Source organism: Ambystoma mexicanum, chromosome 8 (assembly GCF_040938575.1).
Source record: "Ambystoma mexicanum isolate Mex_15411 chromosome 8, UKY_AmexF1_1, whole genome shotgun sequence".
Lineage (NCBI taxonomy): Eukaryota > Metazoa > Chordata > Amphibia > Caudata > Ambystomatidae > Ambystoma > Ambystoma mexicanum.
Window position 1 is genome coordinate 1265262475 of NC_090929.1, and position 26293 is coordinate 1265288767.

At 45.0% G+C, this 26293-nt stretch overlaps 1 long non-coding RNA gene across 1 annotated transcript in view; it reads left to right on the plus strand.

The window, feature by feature from the left end:
* Positions 1 to 22431, plus strand: part of LOC138472959 (uncharacterized) — a 239240-nt gene extending 216809 nt beyond the window's left edge. Inside the window, exon 3 of the long non-coding RNA XR_011268700.1 lies at positions 22237 to 22431. This is a non-coding gene — a long non-coding RNA (uncharacterized lncRNA). The remainder of the gene's footprint in view (positions 1 to 22236) is intronic.
* The last annotated feature ends 3862 nt before the right edge of the window (positions 22432 to 26293 follow it).

The following is a 26293-nucleotide window of genomic DNA, read 5'->3' on the forward strand; positions in this document are numbered from 1 at the left end:
GAGCAGCGGTCAGTCCCAAGCTATTCAACTTAAAGGGGCTCTGCCTATTAAGGACAGGATCACTGCCCATATCAACAAAGACTTGAGTCAGGTAGGGAGAGGGTGGTGTGGTGGAACCTTGACTTTGGTTATTCCTTGTACTCAGATGGGGGGGTCCCCCAGTTGGATCCCACTTGTCCTGACCCCTGAGGAGGGTTTTGTGTAGCAGGCCATCCCCTTAGTCTCAAATGGGGTGGCTCCCCCTTAGGGAGTAGGGACGAATTACCTGGATTCATCACAGTGCATATTGGTCCTATGGCAGCTGCAGAGCATCCTACAATACATTTATATTCCAAAGGTCATAGCTGACCTTGGGCTTGACTCATGACCCCGCTGAACATGCTATGACCATGGATCCCTCACCTAAAATACTATAGATTTTATAAACATGAATTACTTACCTGTAATAGCAGCCTTATTCTATAAGATATACACTATATTTCTGCCTAAACCTCCTCTGGACATCTAGCTTTCATCACTCGACCACATCTACTAGTTGGTGAGTGGACAAATCTACTGGTAGACGGTTATCTCAGTTTGTGGAAGTTTACGCCAGCTCCTAACCCTAGGACCAGCGGATTACTCCTAACGCCCAGTACCCTCTAATGTAGACTGCATCGTTCCTTTACTGTACCTTTTTTCTTCATCTTCCCTTTGCCCTCCAGCACACCTTCCCGGCTTGTCTCTGTGATGCGCTCGCCTACCTTCTCCTCTGCTCTGCTCTACTTACCAGCTGCTCATCCATTCTCTAGATGATGGGCCTCATTACGACCCAGGCGCTGGACCATGGTGCTACTAGCACCATGGTCCATGCCGGTCTCCGCCATGGTGGATGGCGGAATTACCGCCCCCATCACAAGGTTGGTGGGGGCGGTAATTCCCCATTCACCATTTGCCCTTCCCCATTCCCATTTTGCCCCATAGGGCATAATGGGGATGGGGAAGGCGCTAATTACGGCACCGTAAATTACGGTTGCCGTAATTAGCTCCAAGGTCCCTTAGCAGGTTGGATTTTAACGCCTGCAAAAAGCAGGCGTTAAAGCCTCCAACCCTCTAAGGGACCTTGTAATCAGGCGCTAATGGTTTAACGGCTCTTTACGGCGCCGTTAAACCATTAGCGCCAGGGTCGTAATGAGGCCCGATGTGTTGGTATCCTCTCTGCCTCTAGTCATTCCTTGTAATCCCTTTTCTTCCTGCTTTCTCATCTGGGGTGGCTTTTTAGAACCACCTCAGCATGTGTGCTACTGCTTTCTCCTTTGGTGCTGGCCATAGCCTTGGCTCTCAGGTAAAGCATTTGCACAGGGGCTTCCCCATTTTCCTCCCCTGCCTTCCTTCATGTCACACCTGTCATCCCACTGTCTGCCTTTCTACTCCATCGCATGTTTCTGTGACTCTGCAAGGAAGCAGGACATCTGAGGCACTGACCAAGGTCTAAATTCATAGAAACCTCACTACTGTGTCCCTGGCATTCCGACATGCTTTCTTCCCTCCCTTCTCAGCCACTTCATGGCATTCTAATGTCACTGCACCTCACATTTCATCACCTTGCGAGCAGTGATAGCAGTGTGCCAAAAAAAGTAGTTTAACTGTGACTCTGGCAGGGGATGGGTGGGTTAGGCGGGAGGGAGCAAACCGCAAAACACATGTGTCAAGGGGCTATGGATTGTTCAGGTTGGCAACCAAGTGGGTGGAACAGGTAAACGAAGGAGGTCCTCTGTATTGTTTTCTATTAATTGCTCTCAGTTAATAATAATAATTTGGCACTTATATAGCGCTACGAACCTTCAGGTATCTGAGCGCTGCTTATTATTACCCACGGTGTGTGGTGCTCATTTATCGACCTCGGAAGGATGAAAGGCTGAGTTTGGCCCCTCTGGGATTCGAACCTGCATTAGCAGGCTCTGCACAGATGTCGAAGCAAGTGCTCTACTCGCTGTGCCACTTGACCGGCCAATCAAGTTGGTCAATCAGTTAGAACCTTTTTATATGTCCTTTGTAAAAATCAATTGCCTCTACTCGCTGATTTCATCTCTGCTGTCATAATTCTGCTGGAACCCATGCTTAACAGCTACCTGAACAGCAGGGTGTGGTTATGAACATAATATGGTAATTTGTTACAAAAACTGGATTCCAAGACTGAAAATCTTTTATCTCCCCTGAGAGCATGGGGGATGAATGGTCTGTGGTCCTGAAGTATCCCAAGAGAGTGTGTTAGAATAGTTCAAATGACTAGTCAATAAGGCTCGTAGTGTAACTGCACACTTGTCCAGTGGCACTAAGGGGCAAATAGTTACCACTGGGAAGTGGCTCGATAGCCGATAGGAGCCGGAGTGACTGCTCTGGACCTATAAACATTAATTTAATTTGGCTACATTGGGATATCTCCTGTCGACACTCATTATAAAGAGATCAACACAGGGAAACTGAATGACTAGGAAGGAGATAGATTTGGTCCCTGACGTAGGACTACGGATAGTCCAAAATGCATTGGACATCTATCTTGCTTTTCCTGTGTTTTCTTTTGATTAAAAAACAATTATAAACGTTTGAACTGTGCATTGTGAGAAACTTGAAGGTGCCTCACTCACTAGTCCACAGGGATCTGTCATCCAGATGGGCAGGACACGGCCATCGCTTTTGGATCTAGTTTCTGGGGGAGGACCAGTGGAGGAGGATCACCTGGTTGAGGTGTTTTCGGGGAGTGGAAGTGGGACACAGGATGGCGAGATGTAGAATCCCCTCCCCTGTACCACCTTTACCCCTCGTACCAGCTAGAATACGTAGGAACTCAGCCCCCACCCCTTCACAACACACGTTCCTACTGACAGCTCGCTATGAGAGAAAACAGACTAACACCCGAGTCGTATACCTGACATGTCCCAATACAATGGTCAGCCAGCGTCAGGCAATTACTGACCATCATGCACACCTGACTTCCATTGCACTTCCCCACACGGATAAAAGGTGGAGCACAAGAGCACACTCTGAGTGAGAGCAAAGCACACAAGGAAACAGCAGTTACAAGATGGCAGTTTACCATGAGGAGAAAGACGGTGACACAGAAGGGGATCGCAAGGAGGGGGAAGTGCCCTTGATTTGTTCGACAGGGAACCATTACTTCCACAAAACCTCGAGAATAGAAAGTGTAAGACCAGGAAACCAGGCTGAAGAATCGTGCGTTGTGTGTCGGAGGTATCAGGGACCCTCCTGTGTCGATAATCAAGACAGGGAGAATCTCCTGCTGCCGTGGTATTGTCTGTGTCTCCTACAACAAAGCAGCACCAGTGAAATAACCCAGTTGGTGAGTGAGGAGACCGATACCAGACGGGTCTCTGTTGAAGCCAAGGATGCAAGTGGCAACATTGTATTTTGAGCGGTGAGGCGAACAGTGTATGAAACGCATGTGATAACCAACGAGTGTAAAATTGAACAACAGATGAGTGATTGAACTTTGAAACCAAGATAGAATACCTTTGACAGAGTGATCCGGCACTGCGTGCATGCTCTTTTGAAGGTCTCATTAAGGTATCCAACTGAGAGTTCATAAAGGTGAAAAAGTGGCAATGAACTGTGCATCAAAGTGGGTCAAGCAAAATCCTGTGCACAATCGAAAGTCTTCGATGTAGATACTGCCAAGAAAGTTGATGACTAAGTAGATAAAGATGGTCCGAGCCTGAACAAGGGTGATCAATTGAAAGCTTTGGGTTAAAGCAAGTTTATGTTAGAATTAATGAAATTGGTCCAAGCCTGGCAGACGGAGACTGATTGAACATTGTGTTAAAACTGATCTGAGCCCGGCTGAGGGGGACCCAGGGTGAACCTTGAATCACCCAAAAAATTGGATACATGAAAATCCTACGAGCATTTTGTTAAAGCAGATCTGAGCCCAGCTGAGGGGGATCTGTGGCGAATAGTGAATCACCTGAGAAATTGAGTATGTGTGAAATCCTAAGAGGAAAATAACTTATTGTTTGTTCATCGCATCAGGCCCTCTGAAACAAGAGACTTTGAAAGGCAAAGAGACACAGAAGGCTCTGATGCTAATGATGGATCTGCACCCTCGTGTTAGAGACGGTGCTAAGCCTGAGTGATCTGCCTTGTCCCGTCCTCAAAATGTGGGGAAGGGAGGCCAGCGGCCTGAGTATCCTAACATATCATTTCTTGAACACTTCTTTCTTTTACATAACATTGTTTCCCACACTATTTGTATTTAGAGTTAAGGACTGGCAATTGTTTTATTTTAGTATAGGCCCTTTTATTTTGACAAGACACCACTATGACTGCGTTATTATTATTTGATGGTCGTAGCTTGCGCCCATCTTTAGATTTAGGATTATATAGGTGTTTTTCAAACCCTTTTTGAAGTTTAATAAGCACCCTTGAACAGTGGTCACATGTGCCTGTCTTACTGTTGGTACCATGCCTTCCCTACAGTATGTACACATGGTCAATGTCATTTATATGATTTAACCACAAGAAGGAACCCACTTGGAAGCAATTTATTCGCTAGTGATCTGACAGTACTTAGGGATCTTTCCCTTGGTCTCAGCCTCATATATGAAGGGGCAAATCCCATGTAGCCACCTAATGTTAAAAAGGAAAACCTGTGGAAATGGCCTGGACCTATATCAATTGTAACATCTAAGCATTTAACCTGAGAAAACTGAAGTTAGGCGTGGGATTGTTAAATTCCCCAATTACAAGCAATAGTAACTGTGTCAAGGGAACTCCCCCACATTCAAAAATGGAAGAGTCTTGTAATTTGACGAATCTTTACTGTTTATTGAAAGCTTTCGAAAGAGGGATCAAGTTATGGACAGGCATATTCTCCAATACTTTCTCGTCATTATCAGGCTTGTCACAAACCTTTAAGGCGACGTACGTCACCAAATAAACAATACATTGCAAAGACCTAAGGTAACATCGGATTGGTTAGTGAAGTAGGTTACATATAGAATGTGTATGGGATTAGTAACCTTATTGGCTGAACTGTATCTGGTGGCTTCTCCTGTGACCACCTCCTAAATGTTGCAACTACATGCTTGTCAGGTTAGTGCACTGCCGTTGGCCTGTGCACCAAAGTGTGAGCTAGTGTGGAAGGTGGGTAGGGATTGGTCAGCAAGGGTCTTCTCCTTGGTGCTTTGTAATATTACCAACCCATGAGCAACTATTCAAGGTGGTGGGAACAGCTCCAGAGGTTCTGCTTGTACCCACAAGTTACCATCTCCGATCCTCTAGGCCTTGAGACAGAACATTAAGCGTTTCAACCTGGTATTACTTTTATATCATCTGGCCTTCAGTTGGATGGGAACAATGGCCTCCATCTGGCTCGAATGAATAGGCTTTGTCTTTTTGGTTGAAATCACATGTGTAGGGACAACAAACATAATTTTCCTGCTTGCATTTATGAGGATTTCCGGCTTTACACATGCAGGTGTCCTATCTCTTCTGCTAATGTGAAACTTTCTCTCCCTCTGTGTACTTGGCAAGACTGTGCACAAAAGCTGTACAAACAGCCTGGTCTGCGCCCCTCTGCGAAATCATTATGTCAGATCTCGCTCTGCCTTCTCAAACCCTTTCAGTGCCTTCCATTCATTTCAGTGCGGCTGTAACTTCCATTTTTATTTACATGGCTGTTCGTGTTAGTTGCATTAAGCCTCAGCAAGAAGTTCATATGTATTCTTGTGCAACTTGCGGTTACTGCATAACAAAGGTGTGTCCATCCTCTATCTGAGTGGGTCCTAAGCATGTTCTTCGTGTGTAGGAGCAATTTAATCTAAGTATATGCATAGCTTCATGCAGGAATGCATATGTGCTTCATGTCTAACGCATCTATGTCATGGTCTTAGTCATGATGTCATGAACTTCTGCGTGGTTACAGTCAGTCTATTTGCTCCATTGACTGCAACTGTATCTCTTCAATGGCAGCATCAGAATATGGTCTAAATGACTGAGAATGTTTCTCACATCTGCAGTACATCGGTGATGGGGAGGAAGGGGCCAGGAACAATGTACACCTTTCATTTCTGTGACGTCGAGATGAGGGTGGGACTGTGGAAACGAGGGCCACATTCATGTCTCCCTCTTGAATCCCCCCTGTGGTCGATATATCAAGCACACTTCATTGGATGTTCTCCCTGTTAAGATATGGCTTTGGGATCCATACTTTCACCACTCCTCCCAGGTGACCATGGTAATTCACTTGTTCATCCAAACTCCAGGTCATATAGCAGCAGTCTCCATCGGGCTTGCACCATGCACATAGTCCCATGTAGTTGCATGGATCTGGAGGAAATTAGCATCAAGTGAGACTGTAGTACTTCGAAAGTCTGTGTCTCTCCATCTGCCTTTGCCTTTGTCTCTACATCCAGTAATATTTTCATCCCTATTGTCTTTTCTGTAGCCTTCTTGCACTGGGTTGTAGCTACTCTAATGACACAGAAGATCAGTGGTGCTTGCACTAAGGCAGCTACCAGTATTTTGAGCCTGTTGGCCATCCATGATGGTATCCAGAAAAAGATATATGCCAGCCAACCTTCATCCTCCCCTGCTGGGCTCGTTATGTCTTCCATCTTGGCATGCAGGTCTGATAATTGCATGATTGCTTCTGTGTGAGTTCCATACTCTCCATTGTGGGAGGGCAAGTATGTGTAGCAAGACGGGCCGATCTTTGTGCACACGCTTCCTTCCATAGTTGTGAGGAGATCCAAAACATATCTATTGTGGAGTGTCATGAGTCTGACAGCTCTCAGTTCTTCTTTGATGGTGTTGAACCCCTCAACCGTCGAGTTGATCGTCTGCAGCAGTTCCCATTGTGTAATTTGGAGCCATTTGGCGTTCGTATTGGCCTAGATCCCTGGGACAATGGAAGCGAAGAACATTTTGGTTCTGGTACTATTGCATCGAGTGCTTCTTCCATTTATTTTGGACGAGATATAGTTTCCTCTTTTCACTCTTGTCAGCTCCACAGATCTTTTGTTCCTCTGGTATGCATCCATGTTGGGGAACCTTTCTACCTGTATGTCCTTTTGAGGTACCACTTGTGCTGGCTCATTGAGCTGTACTCGAGAACACACCCCTCCTCAGTTTGGTGGTAGTTGCATGTGCACCTTGGACCCACAGGCCCAGTAGTGGTCCATTATTACTGCTGTAACAACCTTCATACCCAATATCTTAGATGTTCGTTTTCATCCTTTGTTCATCCCAACCTTCACTGGACCATCATTCTGCAAGCATAGGGAAGCATTCTGAAGTGCCTGCTCCATTCTCAACCCACGTGAGCAGCTTGGCACTTGCCGCCCATTCCTTGCGGCAGTCATCATTTTTCTTCTGTACCACTTCTACTGCAACTGTCAGGAGTGCCTGTGCTTTGCACCCCATCATCCCCTCCATCCATCTTCGTCCTGTGTACACGTGTCTATACTGCAGCAGTTGAGGTCTCTCCCAGCATCCTGGCAGTCCTCCTGTCTCTTTTTTCCCTGTTTTTGGGCACTGTAATTCCTTTTGTGTTACTATCCTTGCTTCCCCTTATTCGAGCCATCCAAAATATACTGTATCATTTTATCTGCACTCCAGTAATCGTCCATCATTGCTGAAGTCTTGATGTAGCAATCTTCATCCAGAAACATTTTCTGTGACATCCATCTTAGTGTGTTCCTTGAAATTGGCCCCTTGTAGTGCAGAGCGCTAGGAGCATGAGGCATTGTGCTCTGGCTGCTAGAATCTCTGTTACTATGAATGTACTGGAGGCACTTATGGCATAGGGGATGAGAGAGCACACATAGCAGCTCTCCTTTGTGGTCTCTCGTCGCACCTTGGTCATGTGCTGGTACCACACATTATTAGTGACGCAGGCCGATTCAGCTGAATAACCATTTAAATGTTGTCAGTATTCATGCTTCGGTTGATTCCTTTTACTTCTCGGCAACACTAGTGATCAGCTCAGGTGTAGCTTTGGTGCTATGGGGAAATGGGGGTTGTGTTTAGCACATACTTCACTGTATCTGTAATACAATGCAGCTCTCTGCAGCACAAAGAGGGTAAAGAGGTGGAGACAGCAGAATGCAAAAAATGTCAGTACAATAATTCTTGCTGCAGTGTCCATGTGCTGCATGCGTCTGTGCTCTTGGCATTGTCCGAGAACTTGACATAAACTTTTACCAAAATTCATAACCTTTGATATCACTATTGTTGAGACAGTCAGGCTCTTCTGAGATAATACTGTGTTAATGCGGCAATAAGGATTCTTCCGAAGATGAATTGTATTTTAGGGTTACTGAACAAAGCAATAATATGCACGTTACTTCTTGTCAGAATTGGATAACTGTGCGCTATGTAAATGAGGAAATTATAGACAAAAACCTTTTCTGGTACCATTTGCTTTGGGTTACTACGAGTTCACGAAGTGCTTTTCTGTGATAGTGCAAGTGTACAATTACTCGTGGAAAACTCAGTTCACACATGCAATTATTACCTAGTGTAAAGAAAAGAGTGAGCCTCATTGCAAGTCCTGTGGTAACCCACTGGTTCTACTGGCGGGTTACCGTCGGACTCGTAACACTGTTTCCGCCGCCTGAGAACCCGGTGCCACAGGGACATTGCCATTCCCGGTGGCCCGGGTTATCAGGCGGCAGAAAGTCTAAGTCCCCATTCCCATGGAGTCCCACAGGACTCCATGGGAATGGGGACACGGAAGCATTGGAACCGTTGCTTCCGGGCAACCCTCCAAACCATCGTTCTTCGCCTGCCAAGCCATTACAAAAAGGGAAAGCCCATATACAAATCAAGAGGGGCTTGAATGTCCCAAAAATAATTCAAACAACGTTTTAATGTATCGCTCTCTCAATCTAAGGCTTTGTAAAATCTGTCAGAAAATGATACCCTTGTTATTAAGGAGGCTGATAAGGGTGGGAATGTGGTTATCCTTGACAAACTGGATTATATTTGTATGGCAATGAATCACCTCAATATACCCGGCTGTTACATGGTGATGGCATCTAATCCCACAAGTAACATCATATTATCGGCAAGCCAATTGATCTTGAAGTGGCATCAAAAGGGACTATTATCAGACGCAGAGAGACAATTTCTTATGGTACAACGACCGACTGTCCCAACTATTACTTCCTGTCTAAAATCCACAAAAACTTTGATAGAATTCCAGAGGGCAGGCCCATAATGAGTGGTAAAGGTTGGGTTACTGAACCCTTATCATTATACATCAATGAATGCCTTCTGCCAGAAGTTGAAGCATTGCCCACTTATATACGGGATACTATCTATGTTCTGAAAATGTTCAACGATTTACAAACATGTGACAACCTTAGTCTTGTTACACTAGATGTCAAGGCTCTATATACTTCCATACAGCACTATCTGCCATTACAGAGTGTGGACTATATATTCAGGGACAAGTCGGTTATTTAAGATGGTGAAGAAATTTCTTGCATTTTTGTTAGATAACAATGTGTTCCTATTCAATGGCTCCTATTATGTTCAAAATGTTGGCGTTGCTATGGGAGCAAGCTATGCACTGGCACTGGCCAATATGTTTATGCACAGCTTTGAGCAGGAATTTGTATTTTCTAATCAGACTTTTCAGCACCATATTCACCTGTGGATGCGTTATATTGACGATGTTATCATGGTGTGGCTAGGGACAGAAATAGAACTGGTGCAATTTGTTTTATACCTAAATTCCAACAATTGGGGTATTGCTTTCACTCACACAAGAAGTACATTGAGCATTGACGTTTTAGACCTGACCTTAGAATAACAATTCCTGCTACAGGTTTTATCACACAAACCTTCAGGAAACCAACATCAGCAACTCATTATTGCATTCCAACAGCTGGCATAAAAAACAGTTATTAAGAATATACCTAAAGGCGAGTTGATAAGAGCCAAACGTAATTGCAGTAGGGAATGTGATTTCCAGGCTGTATGCAGCAACATTAGACACAGATTTCTGGCTAGAGGTTATCCAGTAGCAACATTAGAAAAAGTGCAACGGGAAGTTAATTTACTTGAGAGGAGTACTTTACTTACTCCCAAATCTAAAGCACAAGATATTAGTCCCAGAAGAAGGAGATTCATTACCAGGTATAATGCAGATAGCCAATCCATATTTCGTATACTGCAAAAACATTGGCATAATCTCACGTTGGATAAAGATTTATCAAATTGCATTGACACTAAATCTCATATCATATACAGCAAAGCACCTGCATTGAGGAATATATTGTGCCCATCAATCATGAGAGAGACACCACAGACTGGCAACTGGTTACAACATTTGCGTAAGGGGGTATCCACAAATGTGGGGGCTGCACAATGTGCCCATGTGCCTTTGAATCCAATGAGATCAAGTTTGGGAAAATAGGAACTCATACATTTGAGAAGTGTATTAACTGTAATTCCAAATATGTTGTTTATTGCATTATTTGCATTTGTGGTTCCCATTACATTGGCAGCACAATACGTGCTCTAAAGATTAGAATCCGGGAACACATGAGCACGATTTCTAGCCAACATGCTAAATATCACCTAGCCAACCACTGGCAAAGACATCATCAGATGGACAATATCAAAGAATTGCGGTTTGTTGGAACGACACAGGCTTCCTCGCCACCTCGTGGTGGCAACTGAGGAATCAGGTTATTGATATTGATATTTTATTTCCATTGCGCTCGTACACAAGTGTTTCAGAGCGCGACAAGGCTAGGGAGGGGAGCAGGGGGGGAAAAAAAAACGATCTTACTAAGCCCAGTGACATTGAGAACATGCAAGTGCATGGGAGAGGGGGAGGGGAAAACTGCATGGAAGGGGGGAGAAGTGGAAAGTGCGAAGCAAAGGAGAAACAGAAATAATAATAAATAAATAAATAAATAATAAAGGCAACAAACAGTGGTAGTGCAGCCAACAATTTGCAAGTGCTAGGTTTAAGGCAGCAGACAGGGTAGGTCTGATAAGTGCAGGAAGAAAAGGGGGGGGGGGCTATATGGGTACAGATACAGAACCCAGTGCAAGTGGTGGCCCGGCGGCAGTGCAGGAGGGTGGCAGGGTGAGCAGGTACCTGGGCCCGGAGGACAGAGGGTGGCCAGGTGCACAGTGCCAAGAGAGAACAGATCAGCAGGGGAGAGAGGTAGTGAAGGCAGAAGAAAAGAGGAAGGTGTTGAGGTGCTTCCGGAACCAGAGATGGTTCTCCTCAAGTTTTAGAGTGGCATTGAGGCTGTACCAGAGAGAGGCCCCAGCCGAAGACAGAGATCTACCTCCAGCTCGTTTCTTTAAAAAAACGACTGACCCTGAGGGAGTTTGAGGTAGAGGAGCAAAGAGCTCGAGAGGGGAGGTATTTGCGGAGGGATAGCTGAAGGTATTTTGGAACTAGGCCCCAGAAAGCCTTGTGGACAATGCAGAGGGTTTTGAATTTAATCCTTGCATCCACTGGGAGCCAATGTAGAAATTTCAGAGCTGGAGAGATACAATTCCAGGGCTTGAGGCCAAGGATACGTGTCGCAGTCCTGTTCTGGATTTGTTGCAGAGGGCGGAGAGTAGAGGCAGGTAGATTTAGAAAGAGGCTGTTACAATAGTCCAAGCTAGAGAGAACAGGAGCTTGGGAGACCATGAGCTTCTGGGGGAAGGAGAGGAAAGGCAGAGTATCTCTGAGGAGGTGCAGTAGGAAGTTTGACTTTTTAGTGACCTCAGAGATGAAGGCAGAGAAGGAGTGTGGAGTCAAAGATGACCCTGAGGTTCTTAGCCTCACAGTTGGGGGTAGGAGGAGGGCCAAGGGAAGCTGGCCAGAGAGTGAGGGGAAAAGATGGCGAAGGCGTGCAGATGAGGAGGATCTCTGTCTTGCTGGCATTCAGATAAAGATCATTGGCGGCACACCAATCATGGCAGTTAGGCAATCAGAGATAAGAGAGGGTGAGGAGGTGGCCGAGGGCAGCCTGAAAATGAGTTGAGTGTCATCAGTAGCACTGGAATTGGTTGAAAAGCCAGGGCGAGAGGTTAGACCCCTGGGGAACACCACAGGTACAGAGGAAGATAGATGATAGGAAGGACCCAAGTTGGACCTGGGAGGGTCGAGCAGAGAGGAAAGAGGTCAGCCAGGCTAGAGCCTTATCAGTGATACCCAGGTTATCACCGAGACGGTTGAGCAGGATGGTACGGTTGACCATGTCGAAAGTAGAAGAGAGATTGAGGAGGATGAGGACAGAGGGAATGTTAGAGTCAAGGTTGGAGAGAAGATCTTCACGGATGTTTAGGAGAGCAGTTTCCGTGCTTCTGGCAGCTTTGAAGCCAGACTGGTGGTCATGGAGACAGCCAACAGAATTGGAATGAAGGTTAAGCTGAGAGATGGCCAACTTTTCCAGGAGTTTGCCCAGAAAGGGATTAATGGAAATTGGGCGATAGTTAGCTGGACAAGAAGGATCAAATGTGTGTTTCTTGAGAAGAAGATGCACAAGGGAGTGCTTCAGAGGGGAGGGGAAGGATCCAGAGGCAAAGGAGTGGTTGCAAAAATCAGCAAGGGCCAGAGCGAGGGTGTCAATGTGGTCCTTGATGGTTTTAGAGGAACAGGGATGAACCTGTTTTGACGAGGCTTTCATAGATCAGACTTGTCTAGCAACCTCTTCAGGGGAGAAAAGCAACCTCTTCAGGGGAGAAAAGAGGAATGGATGAGAATGATGGTTGGGGGGGTGGCTAAAGGAGGGTCAACAAGCACAGATGGAGAGGGGAGAGGAAGGGTGGGGGTGGAGAGGGTGGACAGGATGTTCTGGGTTTTTGAGATGAAGTGAGAGGCAAGGGCATTGCAAAGAGCCTGGGAGGCAACAGGAGGGGTAGAGACTGCAGCAGGGTTGGCCAGCTCCTTGCAGATTTTAAAGAGTTTGGCCGAGTTGTTAGGTGCCGCAGAGACACGAGCTTGAATGTGGACTATCTTCTTGGTGAGGACAGAGAGTCGGTATTGCCTTTGTAGCAGGCGACAGGCTAGTTTATCAGGGGATGAACAAGAAGCCCTCCATTTCCTCTCAGCCGCTCTACACTTATGTTTAAGTGTAGCTAGGTCAGAGTCATACCAGGAATTGCACTTGGCTTTGGACTTCAAACGGATCCTCATGAGGGGGAGGTCAGAGGAGATCAAGAAATCGAGTGTGTGCCCTGCAGAGTGAGTCGGGCCAGAGGGGAGGATGGACAGGGAGAGGGAGTCACAGAGGTCACAGAAGAGTACAGAGGAGGAACTAGGAGAGTCTAAATATATATTGAGGTCACAGAGGAGGAGGGGTTGAGTGGTAGAGGCCAGGAGGGAGGAGGAGGGGTCCACCAACTCAGAGAGAAATTAGGTGATTTGACTAGGAGTCCGGTAGATGGTAGCCACAGTAAGAGAATGGGTAGGCGAGAGAGAGAGCCTACAGACAAGGCATTCAAAAGAGGAGTAGGTCTGAGTGGGAATGATAGAGGCAGGAATCCACTCAGGAATGATCAGGGCTTCACCCCCCCCTACCGGCCCGGGAGGATCTGGGTGCGGATAGGATTGTGTAGCCATAAGGGTGGAGGGTATTAAAGCTTGTGACAGAGCTGGTCGTGAACCATGCCTCAGTAAGACCAAAGACATCAAGGCCTAGTTCTTCAAGGAGGTGGCAGATGTCAGAGGAGTGTTTGACAGCAGAGCAAGAGTTGAGAGTGGCAATATGAAGAAGGTTGCCATCCTTTAAAACCTTCTGGGGAGGGGTATAGATCAGAGGTACGCCCTGTGGAGGAGAAAGAGCCCTAGGAGGGGCAGAGGAGGAGGAGAGAGAGGGCAAGGTAGCCAAGGGGGGAGAAGAGGGGACAGCAGGAGAACAGAGGAAATTGATGAGGCGAGGGAAGCACCTATCATAGAGGAGATTGGCCTGAGGGCCTTGGACCATGACAGTGCCATTTAGGTAGACATTAATGATGATTTTAGAGGAGTCGAAGGAAGCCATGAGCACTTCCCAGCGAGTGCCACCATTAATGGGAGAGGAGGAGATAGGACAGAGCACATAGATCATATGAGGAGTCCATAGATCTGGCGAAGGAACAACAAAGAGGATGTCGGTGAGGGTCTGTATGGAGGACGTATTGGAGTAGGTGTCGGCGATAGGAAGACCAGGGTTAGAGGCCATGAAATCCTTTTTGAACTTCTTCCTACCAGACTTAGTGCGAAGGGAAGGATAGTCAATGGAGAAGCAGTTGGAAAAGATAGGAAAAACAGAAAGCGCCATGGGGGTGGAAGTGAGAAGAGGATGGAGAAACTGGGGGGGGGGGCTTAGGCAGGTAGGTGTGGGACAAAAGAGAGGTCACTGGGCAGGCAAGTTACAGAGAAGCATCAGTATACAAGCAAAATACAGAGAATTTCGCAATGGGCAGCGAGATTTGACTTTCTAGCACAAAGCAAAAACAGCAAGATTTGAATTTTTAACAAAAAGCAAAACAGCAAGATTTGACTTTCTAGCACAAAGCAAAAACAGCAAGATTTCACTTTTTAGCACAAAGCAAAAGCTGCAAGATTTGACTTTTTAGCAAAAGCAAAAACAGCAAGATTTGACTTTTTAGCACAAAGCAAAAACAGCAAGATTTGACTTTTTAGCAAAAGCAAAAACAGCAAGATTTGACCTTTTAGCACAAAGCAAAAACAGTAAGATTTGACTCTTTAGCACAAAGCAAAAACGGCATGATTTTACTTTTTAACACAAAGCAAAAACAGCAAGATTTGACTTTTTATCAAAAACCAAAACAGCAAGATTTGACTTTTTAGCACAAAGGAAAAACAGCAGGATTTGACTCTTAAGCACAAAGCAAAAACAGCAAGATTTGACTTTTTAGTAAAAGCAAAAACAGCACGATTTGACTCTTTAGAACAAACCAAAAACAGCAAGATTTGACTCTTTAGCACAAAGCAAAAACAGCAAGATTTGACTTTTTAGCAAAAGCAAAAACAGCAAGATTTTACTCTTTACCACAAAGGAAAAACAGCAAGATGTGACTTTCTAGCACAAAGCAAAAACAGCAAGATTTGAGTTTTTAGCAAAAGCAAAAACAGCAAGATTTGACTCTTTAGCAAAAGCAAAAACAGCACAATTTGACTCTTTAGCACAAAGCAAAAACAGCAAGATTTCACTTTTTAGCATAAAGTAAAAACAGCAAAATCTGACTTTTTAGCACAAAGCAAAAGCAGCAAGATTTGACTTTTTAGCTAAAGCAAAAACAGCAACATTTGACTTTTTAGCAAAAACAGCAAGATTTGACTTTTTAGCAAAAGCAAAAACAGCAAGATTTGACTTTTTAGCACAAAGGAAAAACAGCAAGATGTGACTTTCTAGCACAAAGCAAAAACAGCAAGATTTGAGTTTTTAGCAAAAGCAAAAACAGCAAGATTTGACTCTTTAGCAAAAGCAAAAACAGCACAATTTCACTCTTTAGCACAAAACAAAAACAGCAAGATTTGACTTTTTAGCATAAAGCAAAAACAGCAAGATTTCACTTTTTAGCAAAAGCAAAAACAGTAAGATTTGACTTTTTAGCACAAAGCAAAAACAGTAAGATTCGACTCTTTAGCACAAAGCAAAAAACAGTAAGATTTGACTCTTTAGCACAAAGCAAAAACAGCAAGATTTGACTTTTTAACACAAAGCAAAAACAGCAAGATTTGACTTTTTAGCAAAAGCAAAAACAGCAAGATTTGACTTTTTAGTACAAAGCAAAAACAGCAAGATTCGACCCTTTAGCACAAAGCAAAAATAACATGATTTGACTTTTTAACACAAAGCAAAAACAGCAAGATTTGAGTTTTTAACACAAAGGAAAAACAGCAAGATTTGACTCTTTAGCAAAAAGGAAAAACAGCAAGATTTGACTTTCCAATCAGGGATTCAGATGTTAGCAAAGGGTTTTAGGAAGCACTGCGTATCAGGATGACAATGTGGGAGTAACAAGCATAAAGAACAGTGATAGTCAAAGGTGGTAGGAGTGAGTCCATAAGGAGGGAACTAACCCATATTTCTGGAGGTGGCAAAGTCAAGGCAGTCCGGATTCTTAGAGGAGTGAGGTGGCAGCATCATTGTGGTTAAGGAGCACGGAGGACTCCAATTAGCGTCTCAGAAGCGGACAGGGAGCAGACAGGTGCCTTAGAAGCAGGTCTTTGCTGAGAGGGCCGACTAAAGCCTTCCGGTCCCTGGTTGGATGGAAGAAAACACTGAGTAACCAATGGGAGTGCTGCACACAGAGAGGTGGTTCAGCACAGCCTGCCTACACAACAAAGAAAACCATGGTGGCCATCTTGGAAGGGCCAAAAAACAGTCAAATAAGCAGGTAATAGTGAGAAAACTTGTGCTATCAAAAAAGCAAGGCATCTCCAGGTATTAAAAAGCTCAAAAAATGGCAGCACGATGAAAATGCCAAATAAAACAGTCCTTTCCAGCAATTTTATGCAATTAGATTTTCTTCTTTTTTTTCAATTTTAGATTTTTCAGGTTCAATAATTCCCCTGGAGGTGCAGTAATGCACAGAAAGTGCACCTACCTAATGGAATTGTCAGCAGCCAGGCACAAACTCCACATGTGCAGGAAAACAACGGATGGCCAGGAGGGTTGAAACAGGACCTCACTCTCAGTGAAAAGCAAATGAAAGAAACCAGTTCCAGGCAGTGGGCCTTGCTGAGAGGGCTGGCTAAAGCCTGCCGGTCCCTGGTTGGATGGAAGAAAACACTCAGCGACCAATGGGAGTGCTGCACACTTGAGGTTGAGACAAATAGAGTCTTGTCTCATCTGTATATACAGAACAGTATATTCTGGCCTTAACACAGACCATGAGGTTTCCGTATTTTTGTGAATTAAAACTATATATGTAACCATACCCAAATGAGGGGCATTTAGAATTGCAATTGTATATCATGGATTACAAGTCTTTATTGTGCACTTTTTAGAACAACAATTCAAGTTGCTTATGATAAATGTCTGCTCCGGTTTGGTTTAGTTCTTTGAAGTAGTACCACACATGGTACATTCACGGTGATGAATTAATTTCGATAAAAATATTGAGTATGAATGTTATATGTAACTGTATATGTGCACTTTACATATGCCGAGGAAACACCAGAGGCGAGGTGTTTGGAATTAGTAACTAATGATTCTGAGTATCAAGATGATTGGGCGCCATATATGTGTCGAGCATGCCATTACGTACTACAACTTTAGAATTAGCCCCACCAAAGATGGCGGCCGCAGTAGGACATTGTAGATACTCGTTATTGTCCTTGGAAATTTAACGGGACTGACTATGGGTTAAGTTTACAAGCGTTTTGGTCACAATAGATGTTTGCGTCTAACAAGGCAATTCATCTAAATCAAAGACATAGGGTACGTACAGTGTAGGTAGCATGGTCTCATTCATATATACTTACATACCAAATTTATGGGCTGGGCATTGGCCCTATTAAAAATGGCGGACAACGTCCTGAAAGGCTGGATGTCCTGCGTCTATTTTCGGCCATATCAGAGTGTGTTTAACTAAGAGTGGACCAGCACGGCTGCCTTAGATTATGTTAACATGGCAAGCAGCTAGGGACGAGAGGTAGGAGTGGCTTATTGCAGGATCTGATGATCGCCACTACATGAGACAATTATTTGCCTTGTCTTATGTATATATTTTTCACTTTCCTTTTTCCTCCCTCTTTCATTCGGCTGTGTTTCTGCAGAATTATCCATGCTCGTTATTAGTGAGCTCCAAACCTGCAGCTACGCTACGCCCAGCTGGACTTGAATAACCCCTTTGTAGTCCGGTATGGTCGCTCTTAGAGTTTAGCACAAGGCAGCCAATGTTCAATGATTCAGTTAGTTGCAAGATATGCAAAGGTTTTGGTTGTTTTAGGCAAAGAATCTGTTTCTTTCCTTTACAAACAGGGTTCGTACTGAGGTCAGCACAGGTAGGTGTACATGAGCAGCGCTCATGTCGCGCCTGCTTTAGATAGCTATAGAACAGGTCTGGATAATAATCCCCACAATATTAATAATGTGAATCTCACAGCACTTCATTTAATATTTAAATATTCACAGACCTTACATTGCATGGTAACATTAAGCTTGTTTTACACACTCGGCCCTGCTGACACTTCCATGGTGTATGTCAATAGGGTTAACCCCCTGGTAAATTGCTTCTCAGGATAAGGAACGTTGTATGAACTTGTTTTCTGAAGGGTGTCCCATATTGGCAAGTTTAGTTTAGTTTATTATTTGATAATGCGCTCCAAACCCAGGGGTAGCCGGGCGCAGCAGTTGCAAGAATACTTAGGCTTAGGTTACATACATAGTAGATATACAAAAATTGCAGTACATGTAATATTGAAGAAATATCATGAATACAGATGTGCAAAGTGTTCAAGTGAATACAAGGAAGCAAAGTACGGGTCCCTTATCTGAGGTAGACTACTAATATGTGTCAGTTAGATAAGTATGCTAGTCGATCCTAGGCTAGCGCAGAGGCGTCAAGAGGCAAGCTATACACAGCGACGTTGATCACAACGCTGATTGGTTTGCAGGATTGTATTGATTCATGTAATACTATTCATGTATCAACTGTCACCACTTCCTTTATTTGTTTTAATTATTTTTCTCCCTATGTTGTCATTTTGTTGACTTGGTTATTCATTGGTTATGGACCAATGACTGGTAAATGTGTTTTATTTTGTCTTGACATTATTTCATCGTGAAAATTAATTGTGTATGTTCCACCCTGCCACCCGAACCTGTGATTGTGGATATTCCCAACGCTTGTGTGTAACAATATGCTGATGATATTGTATTCAATTCAATAGCCCAGAAGAATAACGTTTGGCCGAAACACATGTTGGCTATTATCAGCTATTATTGCATTCAAATTTGGGATACACAAATTGAGATCGTTCTTAGTATATGCGCAGTGTGGTATGGAAAATATTAGTTTACTATATGCAAATAAGGCTTGGTCCCACCCCAAAAGGGGGAGTACAGCCCAAACTGCTTGGTCACATCCCTTCTGCATGAGACCACAAGCATCCCCAGACATGTTTCAGACTTGTTGGGCCTCATCATTGAGGAGTAGCTTGGGTCTCTCTGCCTAGCAGGCATAGGACCCACGTCTGGGCATACCCATTCCACTCGGGGTGACTAAGCAAAACAAAAGAGGTGATAGCTGGAAGGTTTAGAAACACTCTTAACCTATGGCATTGCTCTGGGCAACCTTCCAGACTATCATTATTCGCCTGCCAAGCCATTACAAAAGAGGAAAGACCATATGCAAATCAGGCTTGGTCCCAGCCCAAAAGCGGCTGCCCATCCTGAGCTGCTAGGTCACATCCCTTCTGCACGAGACCACAAGCATCCCCAGACATGTTTAGCCTTATTGGGTCTCATCAGTGAGGAGTAGCTTGGGTCTCTAGGCCCAGAAGGCACAGGACCCACGTCTGGGCATACCCGTTCCACTCTGGGTGACTAAGCAAAGCAAAAGAGGAGATGGCTGGAAGGTTTAGAATTACTCTTAACTGCTGGCATTGCTCTGGGCAACCCTCCAGACCGCCGTTCTTTGTCTGCCGAGTCATTACAAAAGGGGAAAGACCATATGCAAATCAGGCTTGGTCCCACCCTAAAAGGGGCAGTCCAGCCCAAACTGCGTTGTCACATCCCTTCTGCACGAGACCACAAGCATCCCCAGACATGTTATATCCTTGTTGGGCCTCATTAGTGATGAGTAGCTTGTGTCTCTAGGCCCAGCAGGCATGGGACCCACATCTGGGCAGACCCGTTCCACTTGGGGTGACTAAGCAATACAAAGGAGGTGTTGGCTGGAACGTGTAGAAATTACTCTTAACCTCTGGTCTTGCTCTGGGCAACCCTCCAGACCATCGTTCTTCACCTGCCAAGCCATTACAAAAGGGGAAAGACCATATACAAATAAGGCTTGGTCCCACAGCAAAAAGGGCAGTCCAGCTTGAACTGCTTGGTCACATCCCTTCTGCACAAGACCACAAGCATCCCCAGACATGTTATATCCTTGTTGGGCCTCATCAGTGAGGAGTAGCTTGGGTCTCTAGGCCCAGCAGGCACTGGACCCACGTTTGGGCATATGGCTGACCCCTTTTGCAAAGGCGCAGACAGGCTACTAAACAGTGGTGTGGAAGGTTGCCCAGACCAATGCCAGTGGTTTAGATTAATTCAAAACCTTCCAGCCATCACTTTTTTTGGTTTCAGTTTGTCTCCCTATGTGAGAGAGGGTATGGCCAGACATGGGTCCCTTGCTCACTGCGCCATAGGGAACCAAGCTGCACCTCACTGAGGAGGCCAAACAAGGCTGAAACATGTCTGGGGTTGCTTGTGTTTCCATGCAGAGGGGACATGGCCTAGCAGTTTGGACAGGGCTGCTCCCATTCATGACAGTACCTGACTGATTTGCATATGGCTGGACCCCTTTTGCAATGGCGCAGATGGGCTAAAAAACAGTGGTGTAGTCTTCCACTATATGTGCTGCAAGAACATCTTTACTGGGGTGGGATGGGTAGTGGAGCTGCGTGAGAGCTATTTGCAAAAATGTAACAGCAATAACCTGTTTTCCGGTGCTCTCCTGCTGCCACATCGCATATGTGGGGGATATCGAGCACCACTTTTTTTATCCATAACTCCTTCTCTTCTGCTGGTGCTCATCCCTGGAACGCTATTATTTGGGCAACGTGTAATGAACTATACCCTTCTTGCAAAATCATGCTGAGTGCTCGCATGTGTTTATTGTGTGTAGTGTCAAACTCATTTATTTCTAAAGAATGTGATGCTTGCTTTTCTTCTGTGTCTGTTGCTTTATTGCCATTGGAAACCATATCCTTCACCCTTGTGTGGGCTTGGCATTTCACTACCGCAATGGCTGATGGGAGCTGCAGCGCATCCATGAGCCTGTTCAAAAGGGGCACGTACTGCACTTGCAAACCGTCAGCATGTCGAAAGCCCTGCCTTTTCCAACGTGACCGTCCTGCATGTACTGTTGACATCACCTAGTCGGAGTACACTGTGATCTCCTCATCCTCATGCGCTTCTAGTGCTATTATGAGTGCAACCAGTTCTACTGCTTGTTCTGAAAAATGTGAGGGTAATCGCACGCTTGCCACTTCTTCAAATGTCCTGCTCTGTTTTAACTTCACAACTGCCATCCGAGTAGTTCTCCCTCCTGTCGTCTGGTCAATAGTTGAGGACCTTTCAATAAAGAGTACTTCCCCTCACCCGAGGGCGTTCTCCCTCGCTCTGGGAATGTCGTCATAATATTCTGTATACGTAGTACAGTTGTGTACATAGTCCCTCCCCCTCTTCTACTGGTTCTGCTATAAATGTCGCTGGGTTTACAATTCTACACCTCTCTACTTTTATAGCTGAATTCAAGTTAACCACCCCATATCCAGATGCTCTCTGGATGGTCAATGTGCTCCTAGGCTTGCTCCACTTATAGAGTGGTGCTACAGCCCATCGTAACACTTGCCGATTTCTCTACTGCGGCAGCAGCAGGCCATTGCTTTTTCGCAAGGATAATGACTTCTTTTACTGGATTTAAATGCCCACTGTAGTAAGCTATCTGTTTGTACCGTAGGGTAGTCTTCTGTGTGAGAATTGCTGTCATCACCACTCTGTTCATGTGCGAAAACAGATACAATTTTTCATTGTAGTCAGCAATCCCCAATACTGGCGCTGTGTATATTGCCCCTTTTAGTTCTTCGAATGCTTCTGTCATCTCACCTGTCTACTTTAGTTTACCACCCTGCCTCTGGGCTTCCTTGACCCTGCTTAAAAGAGATGTAGTTTATGTAATGTAGTCAAATACCCAGGCCCTGCAATAATTACAAATACCTAAGAACTCCTGCATTTCCCTCACAGTCTTTGATGGCAGCGTTCTGAAGATCCCCTCTGCTCTTTCAGGGGTCACCTTCCTCCCCTTTTGAGATATTAACTGTCCAATATACAAGACCTCTTTCTGGCAATACTGTAATTTCGGCCTTGTCCACCTTGTACCCCTTTTCTGGGAATACTGTCAACAGCGGCATTGAATCTTTCCGACACTGTTCCTCTGACCTGCTGCATATGAAAATGTCGTCCACGTATTGAATAACCGTGCTGTCTAAATGCACAACTGAGGAAGTCTCTTTGTGTTTTCTTTTTTTAAATTTCTATATAGAAACTATGTCAATTCCTGTGATTCTTCGTGGAGTGGGAAAAAGAAGAATGCTTTCTGCAAGTCTGTCACCGTGAAATGAGTGGTTTCTGGCAGAAAACTACATAGGATTGTTCCTGGATTGGGAACTAAAGGAAACTCTGCTTCAGCAATGTTGTTCAAATGGCGCGAATCCTGAATAAAACACCACAATCTCTATGTCGCCTTTTTCACCTGGTACACAGCCGTGTTACATTGAGATTTGCATGGTATTAAAATTCCCTGCTGCACTAGTGCGGAAATTGTTTCAGAAATACCTTTGTCTGCCTCCCTAGATAGAGGGTATAGCTTTTCTCTCGGCAGAATCGCCCATGGCTTAAGCTTATATTTAATAGCTCCTACCCCTTTCAACAGGCCAAAGTCATATGGGCTGTTGCTCCACAGTATGCTTGGTACTTGCGCCAGATCTTCCTCAAGAAATGGAAATGGCGCCTTTTTCATCAGTGCCATTCTCTGTGTGACTTCCCTGTAATGAATTCTCACCCAGTAAGTAATGCTCATAAAGAATACTGTCTCAAGATCTTAATAGTCGTCCACAATATTTATTCGTCTGTTAAGTCAGTCAGTCTGTGCCCTTCTCCTACTGCAATTACTGCTCTCCGCGCTTGCCCTGTAGCATCAGTCCTGTGCAACACTATTCTCTCATCCCTTATTATAACTGTCTTCAATTCTAGTGGGAACACCTGTCCTTCTTCCTCGTCTAAGAGAATTTCTAGTCTGAACCAAACTTTGTTGTGCAAGTGAAGCAGCTTGCCCTGTATCCCTGTAAGCCATGCTAACAGCACTTCCACCCCATATTGAAATACCTCAGGGTCCAGGGGCACACCCCTCTGTACAGTCTAACCACAAATGGCATGGATACATTCTCACGCATTCATATAGTGTATTGCTGGGGTCGAACACACAATCCCTTGCTCATTGAACGAGATGGTTATGTTGAGTTTACTCACCATGTCCCTTCCCATTATGTTAACTGGCGTCTGGCGGGAATATAACAGTCGCATGGTAAGGTCATGCTTCCCAATGGAGATTGGCAGTTCGTCAATAAACAGATCCAAATCTGTAGCCCCAGAGAAACCTTGAGCATTCATGGCAATGCCTGACATAGGGTGTCTCCATTTACTAATACAGGATCTGGTGGCCCCCGTATCTACGAGAAAAGAGAAAGTCTTGTAATCTCTGGTAACCCCTACATGTGATTCCTTATTCGGTTCTTGTGTAACAGATAGGATTGAACACATTGGGCCTCATTACGAGGAAGGAGGTAACCATGCCGCTTTTTGCGGCATGTCTACCTCCATTCTGGGTACCGGGTCCGGGTTCCCTGAATGGGGAAGTACCGGGCCATTCCAACCTTGGAGGGCCCACTATTTCTCCATTCAGGGAACCCGGACCAGGTACATCCCCATTCGAGCCCCCATAGGACTTAATGGGAATGGGGAGCATGCTAACAACGGGTCCGTTAATGATGGGCCCGTTGTTAGCATGCTGGGCTGCTCGCGGGACCCGCTAAGGACGCCTGGTAAAACCAGGCGACCTTAGCGGGTCCCGCGAGCAGACCTCGTAATAGGGCAGTAAGGGGTTAACAGCTCGGGCACCTTTACCTGCGCCGTTAACCCCTTACCGCCCTACTCGTAATGAGGCCCATCAAGTCAGTCTGTGAGCTGTTCTATTGTGGGTGTAAAGTCATCCCTGTCCTAGTGAAAGATTCCCTCCTACTATGGTCCCTCTCCCTAGTCTCTGTGCGGGAGCCTGCATTGTGGTGTCTGCATGTCTCGTAGCAACAGTCTTTGTTTATTTATTTATTGTGCGCGCCGGACCCTGAGGTAGCAGGGCGCATGAGACAAGGAGATTTACAGCTTGGTTACAGAAATTACAAGTTACAGAACATGGAAGAAAAATAAGAATTTCTTGGCTCTACAGGGTGAGGCAATTACAAGTGCAGACAATACGCAGCCAAGCAGTCAACATATGACTAGCGTTTACATAAAAGCAGGTCAGTCTATATCAGGTGCAATACATGTGGAGGTACGTGGGGAGAGTGCCGGTTATATAGCATTCTCGGTGAGCCATTTTATTGTGTTCTTTCTGAAATTGTTGAACGTTTGGTCAGATCTAAGTGCATGAGGTAGGGCGTTCCACAATTGTGCTGCCTTGACTGGGAAACTGGATCCTCCAATAGTGGTTAGTTTAAATCTGGGCACTAGAAGGCAGTTACGGGCTGACTGTTCTTGTGAGTCTAGTAGGATTTTGTCTATTAAATCGTTCTGTTAGGTAGCGGGGGGCTTTGTTATTTAAGCATTTGTGGATGAGGGAGGCAGATTTAAGGTTGATTTTTTCTTGGGTGGAAAGCCATTTGTGTTTACGTCTTATTTCAGAAATATGTGCTCTTCTAGGGATACTTAGGGCTGCTCTAAGTGCATTATTTTGGAGCACTTGTATTCTGTTGATAATTTGTTTGGTTGTCCCTATGTAGAGGGAGTTACAATAGTCTAATTTTGATAAGATAAGGGCTCTGGCTAGGATAAGACAACTGTCATCTGATAAGAATTGTTTCCCGGCTCGTATTAATTTGCATGTATAGGCCGTGGATGAGGCCAGTGAATTCACCTGTTTGGTAAGGGATAGTGTCGAGTCAAGGTAAAAACCTAGGGTTTTTACTTCTCTGGCGACCTTGATAGTGTTCCCATCGATGATAAATGCTGAGTAATTTCGGTTGAGTTTGGAAATGCGAAATGCAGTGCCGAGGATGATGAGCTCTGGTTTGTCATCATTCAAGCATAAGCCGTAGTTGGCCATCCATGCTTGAACGATGCTATAGACTCTGTTCACCAAAGCCAGATCTTCCCCATAATCCCCAATAAGTGGTAGGAGAATCTGGGTATCGTCTGCGTAGTTGGTATAGGTGGTACCCAGATTGTCAAGATCGTCAAAGATTGGCTTGGTGAAGATATTGTAGAGTGTTGGCGAGATCCCTGGGGCACTCCGCAGGTGATGGGTATCGGGTCTGCTGCCACTGAGGGGGAGAACACCCTCATGGTCCTGTCACTAAGGAATAACTGTATCCAGACTATAGCCTCCCCTGAGAAGTGGGCCGCAGAGTCCAAGTGATTACATAGGACTCTATGGTCCACCAAGTCAAAGGCGGCTGAGAGGTCTAGAAGGAGGAGGAGAGCTAATTTACCCTTGTCTCTGAGTAAGTCTATTTGGGCCTTTAAGTCAATAAGGGCAGTCTCTGAGCCATGTTGAGGTCGGAAACCGGATTGGCGGACGCCAAGGAGATGGTTCACCTCAAGGAAGTTCTGAATTTGGGTGTAAGCTACCTTGTCTAGTATTTTTAGTAAGAAAGGCACTGTGGTGATGGGTCTGTAGTTTGTGGGAATGTTGGGGTCCAATGTTTGTTTTTTCAGAAGGGGGAGTACCCAGGATTCCTTTAGGTTGCGTGGAATGGTACCCGTAGTAAAGGAGGCATTGATAAGTTTTGTGATGAAGGGGGCTAGATCTCTAGCCGCGTCCTTGATCAGTTGTGCGGGGCATTGGTCACCTTTGCAATTAGATGGTTTAAGAGCCAGAATAGTTCTCTCTACCTCGATCACTGAGACCTTAGAGAAACGGAATTGGGTAAATTCTTTAGGTTTGGGTATAGGAGTTTTGTCCAAGGGAGTTTGGGTTTGGGCTGGTAATGAGGCTTTCTTTAGGGCAATTTTAGTTTGGAGGTTGGACACTTTGTTGGTTAGTGCCAGCTGTATGTCTGTGCATCAGGTTTTATCTTTAATGGAGTCATGCTGTACTGCAATAGGAGTTTCCAGTTCTTTTAGGATGGAGAAGACCTCCTTCATACTGGAATTGGCTTGGGTAATCCTGTTGTTATACGTTTCTTGTTTGGCCAGGATGATATCCTTTTTGTATTGTGTAGAGATGTTTATTAGATTGGTTTTATTTTCAGCAGTGGGATGTAGGTTCCATACCGTTTCGCATTTTCTCTTCTATAGTCTTAGGTTTTTTAGGTGGGGTGTAAACC